Genomic DNA, 19,297 nt, shown 5'->3' on the forward strand with positions numbered 1-19,297 from the left:
ATCGAACGCTCATGGCAACGAAGGGTATATCCGAGTTTGTTGAATTCACCAAACCGTGGAAGCAAGGTTAACTCGCGGGGTCCCATCCATTCGCGCCAACCCTTCCAAAGGTAAGGCTTCCGCGCGGTGCATCTGGACTCATAGCCATAGACCCTCTTTCACTAACCCATATCCTTGAACTTTAGAGAACTAGAGCCATGGTTAGGTTGCAAACTCATTGCATCATATCGTGACTATTTGACTACTTGTGCATTACTTGCTTGTGCATACTTACATATGATTAAACTAACCGTTTAGTTTGAATTGTGATTATGAATATGCTTAAATAAACTGACAAAAGACTAAAGGAATTTTCCTAATTAATTGATTAATTAATTTGAGCTAATAAATATGTCTAAAATCGAGTCATAGTTCCTTTGAGTCAACCCAGATTTTTATTCATGTATACTGCACAAATGTCAACTTGTATTGGTCATAGCCGGAGTTCTAGAAAGAATTATGAGTCGTACAAGTTTTGGATCTGTAGGCCTGAGTTTTATCTTTCATTTGGCGTTGGTTTCGTCCAATTCGGATCACAGATAAAAAGGTATGACTAAAATACTACAGCCTGTCCTGTTTAGTGCACATACGTGAAGTCTTAACTTAGTCTTTGTTTGAGTCTAGTCACATAGTCTAGTCCCATGGTCATGACATGAGTATTCACACACTTTGTACATACTCTTTTCACACCATGACCATGTCTTAGGTTCATGCATGAGTTGTCCTTTCCGTCATTTGAGTTGGGGGTCCACTTTATTCCTAAATTCTTCCACATCTCTCCATCTACATCGTCTTTCCACTCTCCACATACTTCCTCTATACATATCATTCCCCTCATTATTCCATGCTCCTTCTCCATCTATGCATTTTGAATTGAGTTTGAGTCAAATAATTAACAAAAAGTATCCCTAACTTCCCTTTCCACAACACTTGGTCAAGGAGAGAAGGCCGGCTAATCAAGGACAACACTTTCATCCAAGTACTACTTTTTGATAATCCGATCCGTCAAAAAAGGCTAAGAGGATAATGGCAACTCAAGAAGTAGTCAATGAATTGGGGCAAGACTTGGCTAATGTGACTGAAATAGTGAAGACTATGGCTCTTCAAGTCAATGACCCTGCAAGATAACCACAAATGCAACGAATGGAGGAAAGTTTGAACTAACTCTCCAACTACAACTTCCAGGGCATTAGCTCACAATGGATCTCGGTGGACAAGGAGCTTCTTCCGTAGATGTTCAATGCCAATGACATCCCTAGGTTCAAACCTATTGACAATCCTTACTTCCACTTAAGAGCTTTTGAAACTATAATGAACATTAAGGGGATAGATCGGAAAGTCTTTCATTCTTTGTTCTTTCTGTATCTTGAAACCGTTTGCCAACAATGGTCGTTTTTACTTGACAAAGAAAAGATTTCTAATTAGGATGGAATAGTAAACGCTTTCATTGATAGATACAAATGTAACATTCAAGTTGAAACCGACCATAGACAACTTGAGATGCTAAAGAAAAAAGAAAACGAAGGGTTCACCTCTTTCTTCAACAAGTGGAGGGAGACTTCCGCTAATATGGTCGAGGTTCCTACTGAAAAGGAGTCTGTAAGGATGTTCATCAAGAACCTACAAGAAAAGTATTCAAAGCATTTGAAATATCAACACAATTTGAATAATTTCAAGGCCGTCTATGACATAGGTATTGAAATCGAAGATGACCTTGCAAAGCAAAAAGCTACTAACAATAGCAACAACAGTGGCCGGAAAGGGAAAAAGAGTGACAATCCTTCTTCTTCCGAAAACACCCACTCTAGTAACAATGTTGGTGCCTTTAACCTTAATGAAGTCTTAGCCATGGATAATCAAGGACCTAGAAAGCAACTACGGAAAGAGTTCACTCCTATTGGGATAAGCTATGATACTGCTTTCGATCGACTCCATGCCAAGGGACTCATTACTTCCATTGGACCTATTCAAGATCCCTCACATGAGAAGAGGTTGCCTAGTTGGGATCCAAATGTACACTGCAAGTACCATCAAGGTAGGGGTCATACTACTGAGAGCTGTTGGAAGCTAAAAGAGGTCATCCAATATCTAATTGATAATAACAAGCTTCCCATATCTCTAAATGGCAAGAAGACTGGGTGATGATAAAACAAAAGACACGAGGCGAGCTTCAAAGACAAGATTTCGTGACCTCTTTTTCTATTTTCTCTCTTTCCCTAATAAGTCTAGCATAGGTATCTTTTATTTTCCTTAGATTTTATTTTTTCCTTCTAATAAACTTTATTTTGTAGGATTTTTCCTTTTAATAAAATGAGCATTTCCTTTTCTCGTATATGATTGTTGCATTGCATCAAAAAAAAATAAAAAATAAAAATCCATGCCGAACTAAGCACAAGGTATACCCATGATTAGAGGCACCCCTTGTAGCTATATCATATCACTTTGACCTTTCAAACATATAATCCTTTTTTGATAAACTATTTTGAGCCTCGTCTAACGATAGACCTTTCTTTCTTCAACCCACATCTACCTATCCTTAGGATGGGATGGTGTGCAACTTATGCAATTTCAAAAGCTTGAGTGATTCCAAAAAATTAAAATAGCAAAAAGCAAAAAATAATAAAAGTGCGAAAAGGGCAAGTGTTCCAATACCTTTGACATGAACATGTTTTTTATATGAACACGTCTCAGATTGCGTCTCTTATCGAGTGCTCGGTACCGTGCCTGAGAAACATGAATGCCAAGTGAGTGATAGACCGCATGATCGGGATTTCCCACACTTATTGAAAAAGATTCAAATATGAAAAATGAAAATGCAAAAAAAAAAAGAGAGTAAAAATAATGAAAAGAAAGAGAGTTCAAGAGTGAAAAATCTCAAGCATAATAATACAAAGATTCAAAAGCAAGGTTGCACATCTTGGAGGCTTATCTAGGGTCTTGAGCCTTTATCCCCTTCTTCTTCAAACCTTTAGCCTAACCACGTTACAACCCTTAAAAGACCTCTTTGAGGTATACACACACTTGTGCGAGGTTCGGCTAGAGCTACGTTCGGCCTGATTCCTAACAAATATGTAGGCAACCTCACATTGGGGTGCGACCGTAATAAAAATACATTCATATTCGTATTCACACACTTAAACCATGATCATATCAAGGAATCTCTAATGCTCATCCCTATCCATTTAGAGCTAGACTTGGGGGCTTGATCCCTACATCATTAGCTTACCTAGCCTAAGAGTCACCATCATTGGACTCTTCTCGAAATAATATTTTTCCATACCGTTAGCCTTTTCAACCTAACTTTAGTATCACTTTCACACACATCACAAATACATGACCAAATGATACTTCCCTTAGGAACCTTTTGTCATGAAATCTTAACATAACGTGGAAGCATACCTCGTCATCATTGCATCACGAAGTATGAAGTACTTAGCCTCCGTGCCTAAGTTACCTAAATACTTTCATCTAGAATCAACAGTCGAAATAGTCTAGGATGTTACACACCCTAAGATACGACATCGACACATACATTTGTTTAAGCTCATTCGAAATGCATCGTAACACTTTATTCTTGTCTTTTCGCGTCTTTCTTTTCCGGGAGAAAGTCGGTACTCCATAAAAATAACGGAAATTTTTGTTTTTCTGCGTTTTCAGGTCGCATAATGCGTCATGAGTCAACACTCTGCACACACGAGTCACAAGCAGTGAGTCATCATTAAGTCAAGTTTACACCTTGAGTCATGTCAAGTCATACGTGTCAGACGCATTGAGTCGAGTCATGACAAGTCATATGTGTTAAAAACACATTAAGTTTTATACAATGAGTCAAGCAACACTAAGCCTTAGGTGAACCCTGATTACACGAGCAAAGTCCTATAGTCTAAAATATAAATACAGGTACACTAAGTCCCCGACGGACGAGAAACCTTTACAAAGGATTTCAAGCAAAAGGACGCAAACAGCTTAACAAATCAACTAGAGTCGGCCTGATTGCAGTTGGATTAACGATCGGCCTGATGATAATTATGTTGATTGATTGAGCACATCCGGGTTTTGATCAAGCACCTCATTTGGAGTAGTAATTGGTCATGAACGCGAATTTCCTGAGATAAAAGATCCCTATGGAAATTAACTTGGATTCGGTAAGATCTTGAAGGATAAGATTTCTAGGCCGAGGAAGTTATCACTTCCAAAGAGCAAAACTTACATATATCCGCAAACTAGAGATGAAGAGCTTTAATTTGCAAAAGATTTTGAGCGGGTTTGGTTGAAAGGAAACGACCAAGTCGAAGATTCGAAGCGAAACACAAACCATAACAGCAGCAACGAAATGAGGAAGGAGAAAGGGCTTTTATTTCGAAAACCCAACTCTAGCGTCAAACAACAAACATCACGCACATCGTGATTCTTGTCGCATGACGACAGAGCAAAATTACAGAGACAACAGTTAGCGTTACGTGCTGGCTCAACGACACAACAGGAGGCCCCCATACTCGTTTATGCAGACCTAATGCAGCAGTTTGGGTTCCTTGGTACGCCAGTGAGCCCATATAAGAAAATTGACATGATTTAGTAGTCGGCTCGATTATAATCGCAATAAGTGATCGGCCTGACAATGATCGTCTCACTTAGCTTAAAGCGCCTAAGTATTGACTCATCACAAGCACCAAGGTAATGGTTCACAAAGCAAGTATAATCACCAAGGTAATGGTTTACAAGCAAGCACAAGCGCCAATGTACCGGCTCATTAAAAAATACACCGAGGTACTGGCACAGCAAGGAATCACAACGAAGTAACAACAAATAGCAAAGCGAAGTATTAGCACTGAGGATCAACAAGCGGTGATCTTCGATAATCATTTTAGGAAGATTATCGTAATAAAACTGAAGATAGCAACAAGCAGCGGTCTTCGACGATGTCCTAAGGTAGAGAGGAGATTGTCTATAGCGGCGAGGCACTGCCGTGGCGAGGTACTGCCACAACCCTGAAGATAGCTACAAGCAGCGGTCTTCGACGATGTCCCGAGGTAGAGAGGAGATTGTCTATAGCGGAGAGGTACTGCCGTGGCAAAGTACTGCCACATCCCTGAAGATAGCTACAAGTAGCGGTCTTCGACGATGTCCCAAGGTAGAGAGGAGATTGTCTATAGCGGCGAGGCACTGCCGTGGCGAGGTAATGCCACAACCTTGAAGATGGCTACAAGCAGTCACCTTCGACGATGTTCCCGAGGTACTGTGGAGGATTGTCATAAACAATCGAGGATAACTACAAGCAGCGATCTTCGACGATGGCGTTCACAAGGCATTGTGGAGGTTGTCACAACAAAAACGCAGCAACAAATCGGTTACCCCAGAGATGTGTGCTTGACGGCGCAAGATACGCGTTTCTTAACTCTTTTATCTGTTTAACTAACACTAGTTTGTAGGTATTGGCGTTACAAGGATGATTTAGGATCGCAGAACGTTCTGAATCATTCTCAGTCCTTATCGCTACTTTGACTTTTGTTTTCGAAACATGCGTGTCTCCAAACTCAGTCAAAGTAGGGGCTTCTGTAGACACCTAAATGTGTCTCCCCAAAACTAAACCCAGCGATGAAAACTTTTCAGGTCATTTGATTATTGAACAAAGGTGGAAGTGTAAAAAGCCTTGTGATGTGTTAGTTTTTAATAAAAATCTTTCTTTATATTTTTGAAAACTTCTTTATTTTACGAAAATATCCAGTCTAATTTATTTTGGTCCGTGATAAAAGTCCAATAATAGTGTAGTTGGGTCGGGTTCGTAAAGAGCTTTCCAACGATATATTATAAGCCTAATTCCGATGAATAATGAGGAAGTTATGGTCTAAACACTAATTTGGTTCTGAAATGGTATTATGGCCCAATGATCTAGTGGAGGGCCCATTAATTATTAATCCTAAAATTATTAGGATTAATTATAGTCTTCTAAGAATAGTCTAGAAGGTTATTTTGAGTTCTAACATCATTAGGATTGATAATTAATATCTTTGATAATTGATGAATTTGGTTTGAAATAAAACAAATGTTTTATTTTGATAAAATCTGATTTGAAATTGATTAAAACGGAGTTTTAATCGTTTAATTATATTAAGAAAAGGATTCCGTATAAAGCGCGTTTTATCTTTTAATTGTCGCAAAACGACAAGCCTGTCGCCAAACGATAGAGCTTGTCGCCATGCGTGATTCATGTCGCATGGCGACAGACTCTATCGCTTGCGACAGGGACCAGTTTTATTCCAATTCAAATTCTGATTTGTTTCTATCAATTCCGAACTATTTTTTCTTATAAGTAGGGTTGTATTTCCCCGTTTTTATGGATTCACAATCACCAACAATCATCGACAATCATCTAATTATATTCTCTCTCTCTAAAAGCTAGAAACTTATTCTTTCTCCCTCTTTCTAAACCTTCCCTTTTACAAAATTCCGCATTCACAAGTTTTAGACACACCTAGCCAAGTTCGAAGTTGTCTTTGCCCTTGACGTGAAAGGCTGATAATTTCTGAGGGTTTGGTCCCAAATCTCTATTTCAATTATTTAAATTAATTGTTTGATTTAATATTTTCCTTGAAGTTACTAACGGGTGTATTTTGTTATTAGAATGAGATACGAGGCATCGAAGTAAGTAATTACTCTAATTATTCTTTTTATGTAGAAAGCATGCTTAGATTACTTTATTAATTTCTAGTGTCATGTTAGGATGTCTTTATGATTCCTAGTATCATGTTTAGGGTATTAACTAAGATTTCTAATATCGTATATGTTTCTAGTATCATGTTTAGGTTGCTTCCTTTTCTTTCTAATATCATGTTAGGGCTAAAGCTTTGATCTTTAATGCTTAGTGAGATGCTAGGGTTTGTTATTAATCTTGTTAGTATCATGCCTAGGATCTTGCTAATATTATTATGCTTTGATGAGATTGAGATTATTATTATGATGGTGATTGTTATTATGTTGCTTGATATATTATTGTTATTGCTTGATCACGCCTCTCTTGCAAGATTAAAGGGAATTTGTACTTGTAATCACGCTTAGTAAGATAATTAATAATCTTGTTTAGGTTAATATGATTATAATTCAAGTGATTGCCAATAATAGTTTTGTTTGTGCATTAATATTCAACCAACATAGATGAAACAGGTTTAGGGTTAATCTATTGATTGTATGTTAGTCTGAAAGCGCACATGAATATGAGAAGAATAAAGTAGAGGCCTATTATTAGGGCAGGTTCAATCTCTTTTAGGTTAGATTTGTATCTTCGTCCTCGAATATCCAGTCATGGTTCCCGACCACTATGGAGTTAGCGATCTCATGGATCGTGAAGGGGTGTAACCTTTACCCTATGAACGGTTTACAAGTTCCTAAAACCTGTTGGCGACTGTTTTACTCTAGCTTCCTTCCCTTTGGACGCCAGCATGCTTAAGTGTATGATCACAGTGGGGCTCAAGTGTGGGATGCTTGAAATATTCCCTACACCTGTGCATACAAAAATCAGGGCTAATACCCTTGAGATCATCAATACTGTACCCTATTGCCTTTTTGTGGGTTCGAAGAACCTCTAGAAGTTGGTAAATTTGTGGGTCATCAAGTGCAGTACTAATGATTACAGGGTATAGTTCCTGCTCATCAAGAAAAACATATTTTAAATGAGAAGGGATAGGTTTTAGTTCAATTTCTTAACCTCTGCAGGTTTTGATTCCTGGATTAATTTTACTACCTTCTTGCTCTCTATAGGATCAAGTTCTTCAATAGCGAGAGCTTTTTCTATGGCGTCCACCTTTCTACTCCAAATACTCGCATCACCTGTAGTCAATTCACAACAAAGAACATCCTCTAAGGGATCTCTTGCAAGAACCTGTGGTAAGCTTTCTTCACAAATATCATCTATTATATCAATCACATCAATTAAACAACAATTTTCCTCTAGCATAGGTCCTTTCAAAACCTTCCCTAAATTAAAAGTGATATTATCATCTCCAACAAAAAGGGTTAGTTTTCCATTTTTCACATCAATTATGGCTCCTACAGTGTGGAGGAAAGTCTACCTAAGATAATGGGAATTTGTGTATCCGTAGACATGTCTAAGACAACAAAATCTACAGGGATAAAAAATTTACCAACTCTGACAAGGACATCCTCTAGAATACCTAAGGGGTATTTAACAGAACGGTCTGCCATCTGTATAGTAATGTTAATAACTTTTAAATCACCCGTATTAAGTTTAGAACACACAGACGAGGGCATAACACCAACACTAGCACCCAAATCACATAATACTTTATCAATGAAGACATTACCAATATGACAAGGGATAGAAAAACTACCAAGATCATTTAATTTAGGAGGGGATTTATTTTGAAATAAAGCACTACATTCCTCTATAAAAGCTACAGTTTATACCTCATCAAAGGCCCTTTTCCTAGTTAAAATATCTTTCATAAATTTAGCATATGCAGGAACCTGAGTGATTAAATCGGTGAAAGGAACTGTTACTTGCAAATTTTTCACAATCTCTAAAAACTTACCAAGTTGCTTATCAAACTTACTCTTCAAATGTCTATTTGGGAATGGAAATTTGATGACTGGGCCCTGCACATCTCCACCCTTGTCCTGAGATTTACCCTGCAAAGAAACATTAGAAGAATTAGTTTTCTCTTGTAGCCCTACAAGGTTAGTAACATTAGCACTTGGTACAAGGGAATCAGGATTAGCAATTGTTGTTGAAACAGGTTCATCATCTTTGGGCATAGGAGGCCCATCATAGTGTAAACAATTCTTTAGAGTAATTGCATTAGCATGATCCGTAGGGTGGATTGGTTGCGATGGTAGGGCTCCCTGCTGACGAGTTTGTAGGGTAGATGAAATCTGCGCAATTTGATTATCCATAATTTTATTATGAGCTAGGATCGAATCAATTTGTGCATCCCTACTCTCCATGTGCTTTTGTATATTTGATAACATCGCTCTAATTTCAAACAAAGCAGGATCAGAAGATGGAGGGGTTTCCGATTGGGTTTTCTAAGCAGAGTTAGGATGGTAATATTTCTGTTGCGGTGGTGGTTGTTGTGGTTGTTGTGGAGGTGGAGGATTTTGCACATTGATACTCCGGTAGGAAAGATATGGGTGGTTCCGGAGGCCAGGATTATAAGTGTTGGAGTATGGGTTATTTTGCCTATAGGTTTGGAAGGCATTAACTTGCTCCATGTTACTCCTACAATCTTGCTCCCAATGTCCTATAATTCCACAATTTTCACAAAGAACTTCGTTAGAATTATTAACAGCAGAAACATTAGCTATGGAAGTAGGAATAGCAGTACTAAGATTATCTAATTTCTGGCTAATAGAAGTTAATTGGGCTTGCAAAAAGGATACTGAATCGACATTATGTTTGCCTTTGTTTGCAAAGCCTCCAGGATTCCTGTGTTGGGAATTATGAATCGCCATCTCTTTGATAACTTGACCTGCATCATCTACATTTAGATTCATAAATCTACCATTAGCTGCAGAATCTAAAATTGTTCCAGATGAATTTCCAATCCCAGTAAAAGGCTTGGATTAACTGCCACTGTGCTAAATTATGATGGGGGCACTCTCTCTGCAGATCCTTGAATCTTTCCCAAGCCTCATATAAAGTTTCATCTGGCTCTTGGGCAAAGTTTTGAATTGCACTCCTCAATAAAGCTGTTCTTTCTACAGGATAATATTTATTATAGAAATTCAAAGTAAGAGTTTCCCAGTCATTAATATCAAGTGCAGTTCTATTCAATACATTATACCACAATTTAGCTTTACCGCATAAAGAAAAGGGAAAAAGAATCTCCCTGATTTGGTCTTGCGTGACCCCAACTTGCCTAATGGTATTGCAATACTGACAGAAATCTGCAATGTGAAGATTAGGATCTTCACCCTTAGCTCCACTGAATTGCTTTCTTTCGATCATCGTGATAAAATGGTGTTTGATCTCGAATTGAACTCCATCAAGAGCTGGAGTAAGAGTAAGATGTGGAAAATCCGTCAGGGACGACTGCGAATAATCGCTAAGCTTGCGAGGTGGAAGTGTCGTTATCTCTGATTCTAATTCTGAAGGAGTTTCCGAATCACTAGAATCAGATGGAGGGTCTTGGGAATATCACCCCCTAAACTTGCCAGTATTTGTCTGTAAAGATTCTTCTGTCTATGAAAAGAGCGCTTGATCTCAGGATCGAATGGGATGTAGCCTAATCTAGAACACCTGGGCATAAACAAAGAACTAAACAGCAAATATGAGAATTGTCTCAAAGAACTTATGTTCTCTGAGACAAAAGGGAATAATCTAGACTACAAAAATAATCAAAAATGAAAAGAAAATTGTTTCCCCAGCAATGGCGCCAAATTTTGACAGGCTAAAGTCGTATCATCTTATCAAAAGTAATTACCTAAGTCCTCTAACTAAGTAGATAGGGAAGTAGGGTCGAACCACAGGGAAACAAGTCAATTTATTCCTAATAAATTAAAATAATCTAAATTATTAAGTAACCAAATTGTTGTTGTAAAAGAATTAAACTACAGAGATTAAATTAGGGAAAAAATCAAATAATAAAAGCCTAGGGTATAGGTTTACCAATAAATAATATTCCAAGGTAAAACACAATAATCAATCATCAATGCATCAATTAATCAGATTATAAAGGGCTTTCGCTACGTATTACAATCACAAAATTAATTTATCGGTATTAAATCGCATCTCTCGAAACTTAACTTAACCATTTGTAAATTAACCTGCCTATTGAAACTAAGCCTAAACATCATATCAATTCTCATCTTTCGAATCTCGAATCAATATTGCATAACTCATATAATTAAACCAAGTCAAATCTAATTGCATAGCATTAAATCAATCAATAGAAAATTAATCAAGCATTGACAATGAACAATAATAAATTATCCCTTCATATTATTTATGGATCCACATAACCCTAGAAAATAATCTACTCACACATAAAAATCTAAACTAATCAAAGCAATTAAGTGAAACATGATGAACAAAAGCAATAAATTAATGAAATTAAAAGGGAAGAAATCGTTACTAAGGTTAACGGAAATAATGAATTGAATTAAAACCAAGAGTTGTATAGAGAGAAACAAGAGAGAAGTCTAACCTTAAGAGAGAATTTAGCTAGTGAAAGAGGTAATTGTATCAAAACTAATTAAAACGTATTTATTCAAAACATCAAAATCCTAATTAAAATCTAAGTGAAGAACGTTGAAATCCTTCTCTAAAACACGCGCCCGGTCAGGCGCCATCTCACCCAGCCAGGCCCGCCTTTGTCCTCAATGAGCATCTCTCACGCCCGGTCGGGCGCAAGCTCGGGCAAAGTAACATCTTCTTTGTTCCGAGGGCTTGCCCGATCGGGCGGAATACTTGGGCACCATTTGGACTTCCGACTTGGGCTATTTCTTGGCCCAAGTCCAAATTTCCTCCGTGGGGCTTGATAACTCGGTCCAATGCCTCGGCTTCTCATATGTCGAGCCCTTAATCACCGGTTTGATGACTCTAACCGGCCTAGGGCTATGAAAGATGGTTGTGCTCCTCCAATGCTCGTAGTTGCTCCAAATAATCCTGGGGAAATGCTCCAAATATGCAATTTCCTACAAAACTCTATCAAAACTACGAAAACACTAAAAAACACATATTAGTAATAAAAGTGGCTTTAAAGAGCCAAAAATACTCCTAATTATGACCAAGGGATGAGGGTAAATCATTATATAAAATAGACATATCACTGAGCGCCTGCTCTCAAGTGTCAGCAATTTGGGGCTGATTTATAGTGTGAATTGCTGCAGTGCGGCTGGCCTGTTGGCGGTTGCTGATGGTGGTTCTGGGCGGTTGTGAGTTGTGATTGGTGTTGGCTGGTGGCTGTGAGTTACGATTCGTGTGAGAACAGCGGGTTGTGGTGGCTGTTGTAAATTCTTGCGGTTAGTTGCTGCTTTGTGTGGAGGAGATGGTGGTAGGCGTGGGTCGAATCGATGTTGATTTTGGTGGTTAATTGTTGTTGTTTGGTGGGGAATTGGGAGCATGGGAGCTGGTGTTAAGTGCGGAGCAGGGGAGGAAGTTGTTTGTGTGTTGCTTTGGGGTGGTGTAGGATAGTGAAGGGTGTAGTGAATGTTTAGGGTGCAACAACTTTGGGGCTTGAAAGCTACTTTGATTAACACATTTGACTCAAATCCGGAACACCAAACACGACCTACAACAAAAACACGAGTGGATTATCAAGAGATAAAATAAAATAAAATAAAGATATAATAAAGTAAAATAAAATACTAAAACTTAAAGAAATAATAAAATCAAATGAAATTAAATAAAATAAAGAAAACAAACTAGAAAATAAAAGAAGGAGAAAAGTGAGAAGATTATTATTATTAACTAGAACCAAGACTTAAAACATTAGAGAATAGGAAACATAAATAGATTATGATATTAAACTAATAAAGTCACTAAAAATTACCAAAACACACTACTACAAAAAAGGCCAAAGAGACCCGTCCAAATAGGCCAAAGAGACTGATTTAGAGGTGGTCTCTAGCTAAGCGGTGTCTTTGGCAAAGAGACTGCTTTGATAGAAGCGGTCCCTAGAATAAAAAAACTAAGACCGCTTATTGGTGAAAGGCGGTCTCTAGAATGAGAAAACTAAGACCGATTATTGATGTTAGGCAGTCTCTCTTTCGGGAAAACTAAGACCGCCTATTGAACTTAGGCAGTCTCTGTTTTTGGAAAACAGAGACCGCTTATATGACTTCACAGGTCTCTTGGTGTCATATAAAAATAAAAATAAAAATTAATTAATTTTTAACACGTAAATTAAAATTACATTTCATCAAAATAACTAACTGATTTTTATAAATGTAAAATTATCATCTTAAATATTTTATACATGATATAGAGTACAAAATTATACAAAACCCGTAATTAAAAAAAAATAAAAAAAATAAAAACCCCTTAATCTTCTTCTTCGTGAACTTCAACAAGTCATTCGTGTAGATCTTTGTCTTTAGCTTCGAATATCAATCGATCCATATGAATGATATGATTATAAGCTGCAATTAACGTATAAGAATTAGCATAACCCAAAAAAATTGTACATATATAACTAGATCATCATAAGATCCAAATCCAGAATTTCTTAAGCAATTTCAAAAGTCCAAAATTTCATAAGCAAATATAAAACCCAAAATTTTAATGACGGAGTACCCTAAAAAAACTACTCTACATATCCCAATTGAATTGATGATTAATTGATTATCATTGAAAAAACTTGCAAAAAATGAAAGAAAAAGCATAACTAAATAAAAAAAATTATACAACAAATTCGCTAAAATTGATCCTCTTTAATTAATGACATAAATGAAATAAATTATGAAATGAGATCTAAATTTCACTTTCAATATACTCTTCCATTTGGTAGTTTTCTCAAAGTGAAAATGGAGTTTTCTTATAAAATTAATCTCCAAAATTTACAACCAATTCACCAAAATTACAAAAACAAAATTCAGAAAAAGTACCCACAAATATCAAATCGAAAATCAACTCATTTAGAAAATAATTATAAGGAAAGAAAAGATGAAGAGGGGGGAGAGACAAACAAACCTTTGAACCCAAAGAGAAAGTATCGAGTGTTCGGAGCAGGGGATGTGTGCGGCGGCGAAGATGTTGGTGGTATCAGGGCTGGATGAGGATAGAGAATGGGTGAAGGAGTGTGAGTGTGATTGTGAGTGAGCTGAGAGTAATGGAAGTGCAAAGGGGATAGGTTGTTGCGGAAGGAGAGGAATAAGAAGGCAGGAGGCTGGAAGCAAGCTGGGGTTTTCAAGGAGGAGAGATATATAAAAAAAAATCTATACAAGAGTGGGTTGGGCCGTTGGGGTAAAGGGGATTAAAGAGAAAATGATAAAGAAAAAATAAAGGGTAGCGTGAAAAGTTGGAAAAAAAAAAGTAAGAGACCGCTTAACTTAAATAGGCGGTTTAAGGTGTTAGGTTTAGAGATCGCTTTTTTAAGAACACAGGTCTCTCCATTTTTATGTAAAAAATAAAAAAATTAAGAGAGACCAGTTATCTTTCATAAAGGGTCTTCATTAAGTTTCAAGAAATCCGTTATTTGTAATACTGGGTCTCTTGAAACAAAGACACCCGTTATTGAAATAAACGATCTTTTATCTTAGGTCTCTTTGGCCATTTTTGTAGTAGTGACACTCAAATAAGAGACAAAAGACGAGAGTAAGAAAATAATAGAAATAAAGATTAAAACGAGGAAAATTATTGGAAAATAAACCGAAAAACGACTCTAAAAACACCCCTAAAAGTGACATAAATGTCACTTATCACATGCACGTACAATCCAAAATCTAAACCAAGCATCAAATTGGCTTTGACAATTAAAAGCTTCTAAACCAGGAAAATCTAGTTAGTAAGCAGCATTACAAACAACCATGAGCCAACTGAATTAAATCTGCCTTGGATCCTTGATATCAGGTAGCTGGAAGCATTTCTGCAACAAACAGATGTTATTTGCTACCTTTTCACTATACTCAATATTCTTTTATGCCTGAGAATTCCAAAATGCTACGAATTAGCTAACATATGTAACCAAAACATAGAGATTTAAGAATAGAAATGGGGGATTAAGGAAGAATGATCGGACATATGTTAAGCAATTAGAACCCTAAATTGAAACACCCACAAAGTATATTTTCAAAGAATTGCAGTTCGGCCCAAATTGGAAAAAAAACAAGAAAATCTAAGACGGACCAAAATCAACAGTAATTAAAGCGCAAAAAACCAAAAATGTATTTTGAATTCCCTTCACTCAACAGGACATACAAAAAAACCCTAGATTTTAATACAATGGCTTTCTAAAATTCAAATGCTTTTTCACAACATATAAATATAATAAATCAAATCTAAATGGTGTTTAAAAAAAATGCATGAAATTGATAAGGGAAAATAACAAGATTACCTTAAATGGAAGAAATTAACAAGGAGAGGAAGGAAATTATAATTGGCTTCCACCCAAATTCGCTGAGATCGTATAAGAATGAAGGAAAATGATGAACAATTAGGTTTAATCTGTTTGAAGTACTGAGATCTAAGAGCGAGAGAGAATGCGCGTGGGTATAAGGCAGTTCCTGACTGTTTTTTTTTTTTAATTTTCCGTATAGACCTTTTTGGGTTGCCTTGAGTCACATGCAAATCATATGTGGTTGTTGACGCTTTTTCTTGTCGATAAACTAATTCGACGCATAAAAGTGTCAAAAAAAGCGAAAATTTATTTTTAGGCTGACGCCCCATACACACACTAGTAGAAAAAAGCAAAAAGGCATCGCTCAATGGCCACCGGTTTTCAAAAACCGGTGGCAAAAATAGGGTAAAAATGGTCGGGATTTTGAGGGATTAGTATTGTCACCGGTTCGGTTCGAACCGGTGGGAAAAATATTAATTCCACCGGTTCAAACCGGTGGTTTTTCTATTTAAAAAAAAAAAAAAAAAAAAAAACACGGCCTTTAAAACTCAGCCCCTTTCCCCAAACCCTACCCCCTCAGCCGTTTCTCCTCTCCTCCTTCCTCCTTTCTCTCTCCTCCCTTCCTCCTTTCTCTCTCCTCCTCCTCCTTCCTTCTCGTTCTCTCTGATGCACTCCGATCCATCTTCCTCCTCCTTCCTTCTCGTTCTCCTTTCATCTGTTTGTCTCCATCAGTTCTCCTCCTCTTTCTCATCGATCTGCGTCGTTCTCGCCTCCATCTTCTCTTTCATTTCCACCACCACCAAGACCACTGCCGCATCAAAACCACCAATTTTACCACCGCTGCATCAAAACCACCAATTTTATTCGAGGTTAGGGTTTGATTTTAATCAATTTTAATTCGATTTTACTCGATTTCTTTTGGGTTTTTTTTGGGCTTATTTTCTGATTTTATATGTGTTTTTAATTGATGTTATTCGATTTCTTCTGGGTTTTTTCTAGTTTTTCAATCGAATTTTTCCGGGTTTTTAAAACGAATTTTCTGAGTTTTAAAATTGGTTTTTATTTGATTTTTAATGATTTTAATTCGATCTTGTTCTGGGTTTGCTTTTTTATGGGTTTTTTTTTACATGCATAGTGTTCCGGGTTTTTATTGGGCTTTTAAATCGAATTTTTTCTGGGTTTTTCAATAGAACTTTTCCGAATAGTTAAATTAAAATTTTCTGAGTTTATATGTGTTTTTAATCTATGTTATTCGATTTCTTCTAGGTTTTTTTTTCTAGTTTTTCAATCGAATTTTTCTGGGTTTTTCAATCGAATTTTCTGAGTTTTAAAATTGGTTTTAATTCGATTTTTATTGATTTTAATTCGATCTTGTTGTGGGTTTAATTCGGTTTTATTTATGGGTACATGGTACATGCTTTTTTCTGGGTTTTTTTTTACATGCATATTGTTCTGAGTATTGATCTTGTTATGGGTTCAATTCGCAGCTTATGTATTTTAATTGATTTATTTTTTTGGTTTTAATTGATGCAGGTATATTGATTTAGATCTTAAATCAAATAATCAAGATGCAGGAATATTGATTTAGATGCATATGGCATTTCATATTTTTTTGATGTTGTAATTTTTTTTTATTTATATTGTAATTTTATTTTTTAATTTATATGTTGTAATTGTTCAACAATATTGATTTATATTGCAAATTTTTTTTTTAAATTATATGTTGTCATTTTTCGATTATATGGATTGATATTATTCGGTTTATATTTTGATGTTTATAAATTTTTTTTTTGACTTAATTGTCCTATTATATTTCTTTTTGAAAAAAGACAAAAAAAAAAAAAAAAAAAAATTGTGTGTACATGTTATTGCCACCGGTTAACCGGTGGCAAAAATGAATAATACCAAAAAAAAAATAGCGCGAAGCGATAATTGCCACCGGTTAACCGGTGGCAATACCTTTTTTTGCCACCGGTTTTGAACCGGTGGCCTTTCTTGTGGTCATTGCCACCCCCCCACTGGCCACCGGTTCAAAACCGGTGGCAAAGGGGGGTTTTGAACCGGTGGCCAACCCCTTTTTTCGCCTAGTGACAGTGTCGAGCTAATAGCGTTCATAAACTAAGGGATTTGTAGTAGTAATATGCTGAAATTCAACGGAAATTAGAGCAGAATTATAATCATATAGCAGACTCAGATGGTTAATTACTTAATATAACAGCAAAATTAGATGAATCATACAGCAAACTCGAATTTTCAGTATAAAAATGAACATATTCATCAAGTTAGAAGAGTTATAAGTGATACAAAACAACTCAAAAACATCAGTTTTCCATACTAAATTAAGAATATATATATAAGCAAATCCAAGCAAACCCATATATAAGCAGATTCATTCAAGAAATACCTTCCTAATTAGATGCAAAACTTTTAGCTATCACCTCTTTATCAATTTCAAGGACGTCTTGTTCAATATCACAATCATAACCACGTAACCAATTTTGTGTGGTAACCAACACCTCAACATTCTTAGGCAAAAAGTGCACTCCTAAACTTGTTTAAAATACGACCACCCAAATCACCCATGCTAAAAGAAGATTTAGAGGCTATCGATGTAATAGGAATGGCCAAAACATCCCTAGCCATCAGCTAATATGGGGACACACTAATTTGAGATTCCCAATAATTGATAACATCATAATTCTACCCTTCATAAATTGGTTAACGAGGCGTATGCAAATATGACTCAATCTCCATCAATGGGCGATTTAGTGGGCCATCCACACCATCATCATCATCAACATACTAGAAAAGTTCAAACAACATGCATTTATTAAATAACAAAAATTAAAACATACTATTATTATTTTTGTAAACCTCAATAAATAGAGACTGATTACCTTCTTGAATATATCATCATCTAAGTAACTACTTGATTTATCGATCCAAGTTAGGATGGAGGGGGGAACAATTGTACTTGACTTAAAACCGAAAGTAATAAAAGAATAAAAGTTATACAACTCCAATACGGCATCTTCAATCACCTTCGCCTTTTTAACACATATATGCCTCCTCAACATAAATCACTTTTAACATCTTCCTCACTCGAACAAGCTTATAGCGAGGATCAAGAACAATAGCAATTGAAAGCAGTGGCGGATCCAGGGGGGTTCACAGTGGTACAACTGTACCCCTATTCTAAAAGAAAAAAAATGTAATCAAAGAGATCGCTTGTTATATAAAATAGGTCTCTTAGGTGCAGGCATGGAAAACAAATCTGACGGGATTGACGCACGTCATACTGTAGAAGAGAATACAAAGAGACCACCTCATGAAACTTAAACAACAGTTCTCTTTTCTTCAATTTACCAAAATGAACTTTACACTTTTAATATTTTGTATTGTGGTACTTTTTTTTTTCTTAATTTCTTTTTCCTTTACTTTTTTTTTTTTATCTAAAGCACTTAATTTAATTATTTATATAAAAGTTTTGTAATAATCATAGTAGTAATTTTTTTCTTGTTTTATTCATTTTTAATTTATATTACTATGAAGTACAATGTTTCCATTCATATATCAAATATCAATTATTTTATTTATTATCTTACTAGTCTAAAAAAAAATGTTATTTTACTTCATTATATTGTTAATATTGTATAATTGTCTAAAAATAAGAGTTTGTTCTCTATTAGCTCTAAAGTCTCAACTTAAAATGCTCATCAATATACTTTTACTTTTTTTTTTCCTTTGATAAAAATTCCAGATTTTAATTACTCTTGATTGATAACTAGTATGCCTTAATTTGTTTTGTCATATATTAGATTGCGACAAGATATTAAAGTAAGTGAAATTAGTTATACTTTAAATCATTACAAGTATTTTTGTCTATCTATGTACAACAGCTAACTTAAATAAAAAATTTATTTAAAAGTTTTATAAAATTGTAAGTGTATGACTTAAATTATATTTCGTATTAGACTATACGAAATTAGTTTATTTGTTTGGGTCAATTATGGATAATATTAAGGAGTAAAGGGATACATTCAAATAAGATGGTGAAAATAATAAATAATTGATGTAATTTTAGTTTGTTAAATTTTGCGTTTTTTTAACAAGTCGAATTTCGTACCCCCATCACTACATTCCTAGATCTGCCATTGATTGAAAGGATCAAACTACATTCATCCCAATAGCCCTCAAACTTAGCAAGCATAACTTTTACCATGGGTGCAAGTTTAGGGTCTATATGG

At 35.8% G+C, this 19,297-nt stretch overlaps 1 long non-coding RNA gene and 1 other non-coding gene across 2 annotated transcripts; one reads left to right on the forward strand and one right to left on the reverse strand.

Annotated features, from left to right (window-relative positions):
* Positions 1 to 9,632: 9,632 nt before the first annotated feature.
* On the forward strand, positions 9,633 to 9,739 carry LOC145569660 (small nucleolar RNA R71). Its single transcript, XR_014096226.1, has one exon. It is a non-coding gene; the product is annotated as a small nucleolar RNA R71 (small nucleolar RNA).
* A 3,181-nt stretch (positions 9,740 to 12,920) lies between these two features.
* Positions 12,921 to 13,939, reverse strand: LOC145568728 (uncharacterized). The gene is made up of 2 exons (XR_014095910.1): positions 13,685 to 13,939; positions 12,921 to 13,134 (listed from the first exon to the last, which is right to left on the reverse strand). It is a non-coding gene; the product is annotated as an uncharacterized LOC145568728 (long non-coding RNA).
* Positions 13,940 to 19,297: the final 5,358 nt, after the last annotated feature.

This window comes from Chenopodium album, chromosome 11 (assembly GCF_948465745.1).
Source record: "Chenopodium album chromosome 11, dcCheAlbu1.1, whole genome shotgun sequence".
NCBI lineage: Eukaryota > Viridiplantae > Streptophyta > Magnoliopsida > Caryophyllales > Amaranthaceae > Chenopodium > Chenopodium album.